At 48.7% G+C, this 11,523-nt stretch overlaps 1 protein-coding gene across 3 annotated transcripts in view; it reads left to right on the top strand.

The window, feature by feature from the left end:
- The first annotated feature begins 2,485 nt into the window (after positions 1 to 2,485).
- Positions 2,486 to 11,523, top strand: part of DTX2 (deltex E3 ubiquitin ligase 2) — a 64,042-nt gene continuing 55,004 nt past the window's right edge. For all 3 annotated transcript variants that reach the window (XM_065418102.1, XM_065418101.1, XM_065418100.1), the window contains exons 1-2: positions 2,486 to 2,578; positions 3,175 to 3,237. The gene's annotated coding sequence lies outside the window, so the exon portion shown is untranslated. The remainder of the gene's footprint in view (positions 2,579 to 3,174; positions 3,238 to 11,523) is intronic.

Raw genomic sequence — 11,523 nt, 5'->3', positions numbered from 1 at the left:
GATGTTGTGAAGACCAAAAGTAAAACTGGGTTCAAAAAAAGAATTAGTTAATTTCATGGACAGGTCCATCAGTAGCTATTAGCCCAAGATGGTCAGCTGTCCCTAAACCTCTGACTGCCAGAAGTTGGGACTGGATGAAATTTTCACCTGAAAATTGCCCTGTTCTGTTCATTCCCTGTGTAGCATCTGGCACTGGCCAACGTCAGAGACAGGATACTGGGCTAGATGGAGCATTGGTCGGACCCAGTATGGCCGTTCTTATGTTCTTTATCTTGCAAACTTTTCTAAATGTTTTGTAAACTTGCAGACACATGTGCACGCTTGGTGAATCTGTAAAACATTTAAAACTTCGTCCCCTGTTCCGGAGATCAGAATCTGACCCTCACTAATTCCAAAGAAAAGAGAAACCAAAGCAGTTCAAAAGCATAGAAGAGCGCTAGAGCTATAAATCAATTGCTAAGCAACAGCACCGGTATCTCTCCGGTCACATGCAAGAAGAAGATTTCAACAAAAGGCATCATAATAAAAAACTACCAAAGACTCAGAAGGGGGAAAAGAGCAAAGTCATGTTGGCCACTGCTCCCCCTACCCCTGTAGGACTGTTCCGTGCAAAATACTTTATTTAGTCTTTTATAGCTGACCCTGAATTTTGCAGGGGAGAAAACTGACACACTCCACCCCTCTGCTTTTCCAATTTTTCCTTTGGAGACACAAATCTTTTTCTCTCTTTGCCACTGTTGTCTTCAAGGCTGGGAACAGAAAGATTCTTTAATCCTCCAGGTGATTCTCTTCCTTTGTGCCGCTTCCATAATCCTGCCTTTATCACCCGCAGGCAAAAATGTAACGATTAGTGTTCATCAGATATTGGCGTTGGAGAAGCCCCTGGTTCTCATTCAGTCCTATTAAGCCTGTTTGATGTCAGAGGGCTAAAGAGCTAAGCAGTGCAGAAAATTTAACAGGGATTGGGGATTAATCTGCATAAGTAAATCTTCTGTAAAACACCAAGTGACTGACGACCGATTACAATTTTTTTTAAACTAGATTTTCTGTGCGGGAAGCCCCAGATCATAAAATACCCATCTTTAATCCCATTTTCCAGCCTCACTAGCTGCCTCTGTAACAGGTTGTTTCCGTTAGGCCTTGATAAGACAATAGAATCTGATAACATTTTGTATAGCAGCTTTTATCCAACCTCTCTCTGAAAATGCTGTAGGACAGATGTCATTTCCCTCTCCTTGTGCCAGTAAGAGGTGCAGACAAGGGAAGAGACTCAAAGAAGATTTGAACGAGATGGTGAGTTTACGAGCTGGGGAGATCCAGGGAGGCTATTCCAGGTGGCAGGAGATGCAGAGAAGGCTGTTGCACTAAGAGAAAAAAGGATATGAGAAGGAGCAGGGCTGTGATAATTGAGCAGCAGGGAAATGGAGTGGCATAAAGGTGCCTGGAAGTGGGTAGAAATAGCCCCTATGCAGTATAGACATGATATAAGGGTTCTGCTCTCAACCCCTAGGGTAGGGACCAGAGGTGTAGCCCTAAAGCACTGCACTGCAACTATCTCCGCTTCCCAGATAAGGAGCCATGGAAAGAGAGGTAAGTTAGAGCAGCTGGGAGGCTACGAGTCTCGCAATATTTGTTGCGTTTCTTAAAGCCCCAGCCGCCAGAGTCATGTGATTATGAGAGAATCTCAGCTGTCATTTAAATCAAAAGTGAGTCGCTAGCCTTCCTGGGTGCAGAGAAAAGCTTGAAAAACGGGATCAGCGTGTGACCGGAAGGCAAAGAAATAACCCAAGTCTCATGATTTTTAAACCAATCTTATGATTTGAGGGGGGGGGTCGGGGGTCGGTTCATGGCTTTGGAGCAGCTGGGGTCAGCGACACTGGGCACCTGCCTGTCCTAAGCACAGGAAGGGGTGGCTGAGAACTGGGTCCCGCTTTCATAAGGCGGCAGCCGGGACAGAGTGTGCGGGGCCTGGCCGCATGCGCTCGCCTGAAAGGGGCTTTGAACCGCCTCCCACCTGGGCAGGGATGGGTCTGTCAGCAAACTGCCTGTACACGTGGATTCCAAGGAGGATCAGGCCAATGAATTGGGGGGGACAGCGGGAGGGGGGGTTCAAAGGCCCAGAAGGTGCCAGTTGGGCTGGGGGAGCCCCAGTAAGGCCTCAAAGAAACTATAGGGGGAGGTTGGGTGTGGCACATTAAGGCCCCAAAGCTGTGGCAGTGGGGGGGGGGGGTTGGGGGACCCCCAACAAAATCCCCAAAACTGGGGGGCTGGGGAGCCCCCAAAATGGGGGGCGGAGTGGGGGAGCCCCAATAAAGCCCCCCAAGCTGTGGCGGGACTGGACTGGGGGATCCCCCCCGAGCCCCGGGCAGGTGGCTGCTGCTGCGGCTGGGGCAGGGCGAGCTAGAGGCGGAAGGTGGGGGAAGGCCGATGGCCGCCCCGGACTACAAGTCCCAGGGTGCCCCGCGCGGAGGACGCATGCGCGCTAGGCCCGCTGTCTCGGCTGCGAAGGAAGGCGCTGCCCGCAGCTCTCGCTGCTCCTGCCCAGCGCCGGCCGGAGCGGAGCGGCGCCGGAGTGACGGTGAGGGGCGCCCCGGGCCTCTGAACGGCGCGGGTCGGGAGCGGGTGACTGTGGGGCAGGAGGGAGGTGGGTGCCTGGGGGTCTGGCACCCGGGGGCGGGCGGACAGGCAGGGGGGAGGGGGTCTGGCCCCTGGGGGGGGGAGTAGGTAGGAAGGAGGGCGGGGGGTCTGACCCCTGGGGGGGTAGGTAGGAAGGAGGGCAGGGGGTCTGACCCGGGGGGGGGAGGTAGGAAGGCAGGGGGGTCTGACCCCTGGGGGGGTAGGTAGGAGGGCAGGGGGATGATGGGGGGTGTCTGACCCAGGGGGGGTAAGTAGGAGGGGGGGGTCTGACCCCGGGGGGGGGAGTAGGAGGGCAAGGGGGTGATTGAACCCTGAGGGGGGGGTGGGTAGGTAGGTAGAAGGGCAGGGAGGTGACGGGGGGGGGGTGTCTGACCCCTGGGGGGGCAGACAGGAGGGTGGGGGGGTGAGGTCTGGTCTGTGGTCTGGTCGTTGTGGGGTATCTCTGGGAGGGCAGGGAGGTGATGGGTGGAGTAACTTGGGGTTCCCTTGGTGATTTGAATGGAGGTAACTGATCCCTTCATTTCTTCCTTTCTTTAGTGAGAAGTGCGTCTCTGCGATTCAGGGGATCTGTCTGCGCCTAGCGCTTGAACCGCTCCTCAGGTTTGGTCACGTCTCATTACTCTGGGTGGGCCCTTCACTTACAGCCTCTGTGTGTTCTGGAGATCTTCCTCCCACTTCCCCCTGCCCCCGTCGCCCCATCCCCTCGGCTCTGACCGGGCTTGTCCAGCTCCAGGGGCATGGAGCCCCGGTGCCCACTCTATTACCCCTCTCTATCCCCCTCCCTAGAGGGCTGGGGTGTCTTCCACCTGCAGCCTCCTCCAGCGTGGCACACCCAGCTTTGCAAACAATCTGTCAGTGTTATTCCCCCTTGCAGAGCGTGCACGTCCAGTTCATCATCACTGCTTTCATTTTCGATATCGACTGTCTCCACTCAAATAGGACCCTGGTCTCTGGCAGGTGCTCATGGCAGACTGGGGGGGGAGACTCAGTCCACTCAGTCCATTCCCAAATAACTATACCCCGAGAATGTAAAGTGGCACCAATTAAAGCTAGTCACTTTTAAAAGAATGAGTAATAGTTTCAGATCTCACACCTGCCCAAGTCCGCCTGCCAATATGTGTGGGTTTAAAATCACATGTTCCTATTTTTTAAAATGTTTCTCCCTCCCTCGCCCATTGCTGTGTGCAAAACCCCCACAGGCAACAGGGGAAACTGACTAGACTGGAAACCGTGAAACTGACTATGCCCAAGGTGCTGTCAATGTGAAAGCTGTAAAACTAGAGAGAGGCTTTGTCCTGATTACAGCGTCCCTATAGCTGCACCTGGGCAGACCCCACGGATGGGCAAAGCTGGACAATGTGAGCTGGTGCAGCGTATCATTGGGGCTGGGGTAAGTGGCACTGATGAATGGAGCTAAGGCTGTCGTCTCTCTCATCCTTCCACTATTGTAACATTTGGCCCAGCAATTCCACTGGCTGAACTAAATGAGTTCATCTCCATTGCGAGCTAACTCTCAATCAGCTCCTCATAAGCTGATGTCCACATTGCGAGGCGGAGATGAATTTAGCTTGCAAGGGGTTTGTGCCGACTTAACTAAATCTGTTTAGAAACCCATTTAGTTCAATCAGAGCAATTTGGGTGTGTAGCCCAGCCTTTGCTTGTTCCTTGGGAAAGCACTTTCAGACAGATGCCAAGTTTTTAAACTGATGGGGTTGTAACCCTTTAAGATAGCAATTTATTTTCATTCTCAAAAGTTATGAAATGTCTAGGCCCTAAAGATTTTTTTTAATCTTGCATCTTTTAAAGCAGTTTGCTTAGATACTTAGAAGGAAGTTCTGTGGGAGCTGCCTTTTACAGAAATGAGAGGGGTTAGATTAATTTTGACTTGGGGTTAACTTTTCAAATGCCAAAGGCCCATTTTCACTTAGTTTCAATGAGGAATAGGGCACTTAGGGTACGTCTACACAGCAAGCAGGATCCTGTGGCAGCTCTGAAGACCCCACTCCCTAAGCTTCAGGTACTGAACGTCTACACAACTAGACCCGGGCTCTGAGACTCGCTGCTGCGGGATCCTGCTTGCTGTGTAGATGTGCCCTAAATGCCCAGGTGACTTTTGAAAATGGGACGTAGGCTTGTAAGTCACGTAGGTACTTTTGAAAATGTTACCCTTGTCTTAACTGTAGGACTTTTCTTCCTCGGGGTCTGATCCTGCAAATGCTACCAGTAGTCCCATGGTACTGTTTCCTGGATGAGGCCCTTGGGTCCTGCTCCTGCATTTGGACCCAGTTGTAGGTTCTGGACTTTAGACTGTCACCTATTCCTGGCAATATCTGTGGTATTACATGGCCGTCCATTGCCGTAGTAACTGAGGACTGTGAGGTGTTCAATGTGTGTATCCTCACAACACCCTGTGCTATTCCCATGTTACTGCTGAGAAACAGAATCAGAGGGTTCTTTCCCAGAGTCATACATGAAGTCTGTGGCAGAGAAGAGAATTCAGATCTCCAGATTCCTAGGGTAGGATTCCATCACGTCTCCAGATTCCTAGGGTAGCACCGTAACCACTAGACCACTCTTCCTCACTAACAGTGCTATTTATATGGCTCGACCATATAAATAGTCATTTCTGAGTTTGAGTCTTTAAAAGGACACTGACCACTTCTTAATAATATTTCCAATCAGAATTCCTGCCCCATGTTACGAAGAGCACTTGGGTTTACTAAAATTGAACTAGTGTTGAAAATCTAATTTTCTTTTTGCTGTTCATGCTGATTGTTTATTGTGATTCTCTCAGCCAGGGCAAATAAATATTTGTTGAGATAATATAAACCAAAAAGTGGAAACTTCAGTTTCGCTTTCAGGCTCTCAGTGGAAACCCCGCCCGCAAGAGAATGTGTGCTTAAAAGCAACTGTTTCTTGTTTTGCATTTGAACAGCATCCTAAAATATCTGTATAAAAACCTTTTCCACTGGAATGAAAAGAAATGAATGGCTGCATGTCTGTTGGGTTTGGGATGAACATGTTTATACAGAATCTGAAGTGTTGGCCAGCTTTGAGTTGACATTGTTTCTTGAGTGCAAACCTTCCTGATGAAAGGTCTGATCCTGGGAGGTGCTGAGTGCTTTCAGCTCCCCTTGGCTTCAGTAGTAGTTGAGAGAATTTCGTCTTTTGCAGGCTGGTCTCTGGACTGGTATGATCTGAGGGAGCGCTCTGTATTAAGTATGTCTACACTATGAGCGTGATTCCCCTGCTCATGTACACACACTGAAACCCATGAGTGTGTACTCAGCTGTGGCTCTGCTGCTGCTGTCCGTGCTACCGTGGCTACATTGCTAGTAACACGTGTGATAGCTCTTATTGAACACTGCAAGTATGGGTGTGACGGGGTCCCCCCAGGGTGCCACCTGGAACTGGGGTACCACTGAGCCCTCTGATTCACCAGCCTGGGCTCCCTCTCATACTGTACTGCTGTCAGAAGCTGCACTCATGCTACCGGTCCTACGCTTCCACCAGCAGTCACACAGGTAGGGACACACCCAGCTGCAGTAACACGTGGGCTGACCAGCCACTGCATGAACCAACAAGAGAGAGGCTACAGCCAAATAACCACCAGCTTCTCAGCTTAGGATCCCAGAGCTGTACCGTCCTCCCCTGGTCCAAACCCCAGTTCGCCTCCCCCTCAATGTGGAGAGGAAATGCCCCTGCCCCTTGAGCTAAGATTCCCAAGCACTTCATTCAAACTCACTGGTTTCGATGAAAACATAAAATAAGTTTATTAATTACAAAAAAGATAGATTTTCCGTGATTATAAGGGATAGCAAACAGATCCCAGCAGATTACCTACTAAATAAACAAAAACGCAAACTAAGCCTAAGATACTAGAAAGGTCGGATATAAACTAGCAAATTCTCACCCGGGCTGATGATACAAGCAGGCTTGCTAATTCTTAAGGGACAAGTTGCACTTGCTTTGCAGCTTGGGATTCCCGCCCCCGTTCCAAGTCCTTTTCTTTAGGAGCTTCTCTTAGGAGTTCAGCTGGGGGGGAGTGAAGAACAACCAGTGAGGTCACACTCGGCCTTGTATAGCTTTAGCATATGGCAGGAACCCTTGGTCCCAAACTCAGTTCGTGGAACAACACTGGTATCCGAGCTGGAGTTCCGTGTCAGGTAGCCTGGCCACATACCTTGCTGGATTATAGCAGCCATTACTTACCAGGTGTGCCTACAGATACATAGTCAATAGTCATAACTTCAGATAAAAAAATGATACATGCATACAAATAACATAATCGTATTCTGCAAAATCATAACGTTTCCAATGACACCTCCTTGTACAAAATGCATCATAATTATGCCGTGATCATATAATAATATCACTGAAGAATATGGGGTACAATGGGCACATGAGCACGGGACTCAAACCCCAGCTCGCAGTGTGTGTAGCCTTAGTGTCTGTTGAGCTTGGTTGAGGCCTCTTCTGTAAATACTAACGATTCATGATGATGGTGAAAAGGCTCTGGAGCTAAAAAGTCATTCCGATGTCCTTGAATCAGGTTGCAGTCTTAATTTTGTAATTGTTGTGAAAGCGCTATCATTGCATAGCGTGGAGAACTAGCGTACAGTTCAGTTCTCTCTTGTCTGATTTCCTTCTCTACGTTCGCTAATAATACTTTCTCTAGTATCCAGGTGGGTCTGCATTTCTACCTCGGAAACTCCCTTTGGTATTACAGCTGGAGATTAGCTCTGAAAGGAACCTTGAGGGTAGCGAATTATCGACGGATGATTGTAAATGCCCAGTGGTATTTATGCAAGTGGATATGAGCAATGCGGTGTTCATCTCTTCCGATGCTCGAGTGTCGCTGATGGCCAAGAGAAATGTAGACACAAATGCTACCCTAGAATTGACCAAAATCCTTCTATCTCGTCTTCTATCCTCTTTGCTCAGGGTCTCTCACCCCTCGTTCTGGCTAATCACTTTACTGGTTCTGTTTGCCTGTTGTGCTAGGTACTGGACAGAAACAATAAGGCGCTTATAGTCTAAGCAGACAAAGGGTGGGAGGGGAAACAGAGGCACAGAGAGGTAATGAGTTGATCAAGGTCACACTAGAGGTCAGTGGCAGAGCTGGGAATAGAACCCAGGTCTCCTGATTCCTAAGCAAGAGCTATAGTCATTTCTCGCCCATGAATCCCAGGTCAAGTTGGGGGTACAGGCCATAGCATTCCCTGAACTCCAGAGCCCGGGTTGGATATCTTTCTGCAAGATATACCGTAGCCCACATAGAAGTTAAGGGTTTGATGCAAAAATCACTGGATGAGGGTCCCTGGCGAGTGTTATGCAGGAGGTCAGACCAGGTGATCAGAATTCTGGCCTTAAACTCTATGAATAAAACGGATATGATCCTAGTAAATTTCACCGGGCTGCTCCAGGTGGGATCAGGCTGGGCCGGATTTGGCCTGCAGTGCCCAGGAACAGCGCAAGTACCTGAGATTTCTCTACAGCTGTGGAGACTCCTGTTTCTTTCCCAGTATCTCCCCCGGCACCCACAGAGAGCCCTGAACAATGGCTGATGGTCATGGTAGTGCCTCTCTTGCTTCTGTAAATTCACAGCAGAATGAAACTAAAATTTCAGTTGATTTGCTGTGGGGCTTGGCAAGCACCACATGTAGCAGCCGGGCTGTTAGTTTGATCTTCCCTTTGGGGTTTCCGAATGGCAGGGGGTATGGGCCGCCTGCAGTCCTGTAACAAACGCGCCCTCCTGATGCTGAGTTGTAAGCCCGTTGCAGACCCCTGGCTTAGTGTAACCTAGACACCTAGGAATCTTTTAATTCAAATATAATCCATTCACTGTGACGATATGTAGTCGCTTGTTTGCAGACCTCGCGTTTCCTAAGTGTGGTGTTAGTGATCCTTGCAAATCTTTCCTGGGCATTGTCCTGTTCGAATAACATGCTGAAGAGCCCTGTGCTTTAAAAGAATCCCACTCTGTCGGCACTTGAAAACTGCCTACGTCCACAGCACAGATCTAGGGCTCCCTGGCCTTTTCTTTTCCACTTGTGAGGCAGGCTACATTGTCATTGAGGTTTTATTACCACTGATGAGTTCAATCCAGACATTTTAAAGGCACATTGTCAGCTGGATTGTAGAGCCAAAGTTCAGATTTTTATGTATTTAAAAAGGCTTTTACACAACTGAATAGTTGTTGGGTTTGTTTGTTTTTCTCCAGCTTTTGTTTTAAATTTCAGTGGAAACAGACTTTTGGCTTGAAGGCTGCATGGTAATGCTGTGAACCCAGCTCTGCTGCTCTCTCCTAGGGCTTGAGAAGCAGGAAGTGACTGTGAAGAAGAAAAAAATGGAAACTTACCAAACTTCTTTTGTTGTCAGAGTCCCCAGTCCTCCAGTCAAATCCAGGTGGGTGGATCCTTACATGGGGCTCTGCCCCAGAGGCAGAGATCCACCCGTGCGGGTCAGATTGCTGGATGGGAGCCCAAGTTAATAATCAAGTAGTATAAATGGTGAAAAATACACTAGAAACTTACAATCTAGAGTGCTGTTAACAGGGGAGAAGGTATTTTTTAAAACTAAAAGCAAACTTGTCGGTGCTAAATCTCACAGCAGAACATGTAGCAGCTACTAGATTTGGGCCTGCAGATCTCTGAAGAGCTGGACCATTGAATTTAGTAGCTGACACAATAGGCATGTGGGTTTGTGGGAGATCTGTGGTAGATATGTTCATACAAAACCACAGCCGTATTCTTCACTGTTCCATGACTCTACAGGTCAGTGACACACATGCAGTGGATGTTAGATACCAGACTGAGAAGTTCATAAAGTCCTTATCACAATTTACCTCAAACTGTTTCCATCTTACACGCAATAATGGTAGATATGCAAGGGGTGAGGATCACAGTTCAGGGTGTGGGTGACCTTAACTTTGGATTTCCAGGCTTTCTAAAATTTGTGTGTCACTGTTTGGGGGGGGGGAGGGGGTGGATTGAGTGTAGAGTTGAGTGTTTTGTTTTAATGAAAACAAAAAGGAAACTACAGATTTCTCTTAGGAATCCCCTACCCCGATACCCTTCAGTAACTAATAGAAACATACAGCCTTAACTTCAAGTTGCCAAAGCGCTTTGCCCAAGACGTGGAACTTGCGTTTGTTATTTCACAATCCTTGCAAACAGCTGTAGGCCAGAATTCCATTTAGGTGCATAAACTGGGAAGCCCCCACCCCTTTAGATTGTCAGTTTTCTGATCCAGGAAACAGTATCACTTACCTACTAGGAAGTGAATTTTCATTTAGACTGAACTCACTTGGAGCCAATCAGGATGTCCTGATTTGCATATTTAGTGTTGATTGGCAGCTGCTGCTCCTCAGGATAGCTAAGTGTTGTTGACCTCCTTGGAGGTCAACAGTAGACCGTTTGTTACATGACCCTTTTCAGCCAATCATGACCCAGGATTTCATTGTACAGTAGGTAAGGAGGACGTCTACCCCCACCTGGGTTTTGAGGCTGTAGTGCTTTGGGGGAAAGCTACCACGTAAGATAAAGTGTTAATAGATCTATTTCTGCTGTGATCTTTTTTTTTTTTTTTTCCTTCTGCTGCCACTACATTTTAAAAGGAGCACAAACCAATTGTGTGACCCCCTCCAAAGCAGCGCCTCCCCCTGATGGCCTGCTTTGCTGATGGGCATCCAGGCCACTGTATATTTGGAAAGGCAGGAGCCCTTTATGTACGGGGGTCCCTTTCCTGTGGGGTGCAGCATACCCCCTGCTTGCAAACGTTGTGCACCAGATGGGATAGAAAACTCTGCAGCAGAGCTCTGAACTGAGATGATCCAAGCTGAGCTCGGCAATGCTGAGTAGTAGTGTGTGAAATCCAACGTAAAAATAGCGCACGAGGCAGGTGTCGAGATTTTGCACCTGGGGTTTGTTGAAGTGACTTGTAATTCCAAGCTGTAAAATAACCACCCCTGGGGCATTGGGGGGTGCTAAGTGATAGCAGCAAATGTCTCAAGATTCTTCTTCTTTTTTTTTTTTTTGTAATCAAATGATCGGGGGGGGGGTCTCATTTGCCGGGGGCGTTGGGTAGAACTGCACAGGAATGACTCATTAGCTATCGTTTTCTTTAAAATGCATCGCTCTCCTCTTGTGAACGCAGCCATCTGGGTGTCCATGCTTTATTCCATATGGATGAGTTGGAAATAACAAACCACAGCACCCACCCCTCAGGGAGCCTGGGCTGCCCTACATCCCAAATTGCTCTGCAGAGCCTGTGTACACCAGTGGACGCTCCGTTGCTACCTGCATCTCACCGGATACATGCCTCTGATTGTGATGGAAGAAACCTTCCAGCCGACTGATGGCTGCTCTGTTGGTTAAGTTGTGCCCTGCTCTTGAGCTCTTCAGGTCCCATGTTGTTTTAAGAAGGCTGTTAGCATACCGTGTGATACACAGATTGACCCTTTGACTGCGGCACTGGGGGGAGGGTAGCGATTGGTTTTTGGTTGTGTGCGCGCACGTGCAGAGCCTGGCTAATGGGGGTCTGATCCCAGATCAGGGCCTCTAGATCTATTGCAACACCCATAACGAATAACACTGGAACTCCTGGGTTCCTGTTACGCCCCATGTTGGCCTGCTTGTCAGTGCTGACGACATGTGCTTGGGGTCTAACACTGAGAGTCTTTGCCCCCAAACGCTTACGCTGTCGGTTTGATTGTAAACCCCCCAATGTTGGCAGCAGGATTCAGGCCTGGGTAGGACCCCAAACTACATTTAACCTGCTGGTTTTGAAATTGATTTGCTTCTGAGTTACCACTGCCCCGTGAATTGTTCAGCGATTTCACCTCCCAGTTATCTTTCATGGAGAGACACATGCATTTCCTCCCCC

Source organism: Emys orbicularis, chromosome 17 (genome assembly GCF_028017835.1).
Source record: "Emys orbicularis isolate rEmyOrb1 chromosome 17, rEmyOrb1.hap1, whole genome shotgun sequence".
Taxonomy (NCBI): Eukaryota; Metazoa; Chordata; order Testudines; family Emydidae; genus Emys; species Emys orbicularis.
Note: the sequence above shows the minus strand (reverse complement) of the source record. Positions and strands in the feature narration are given on the sequence as shown.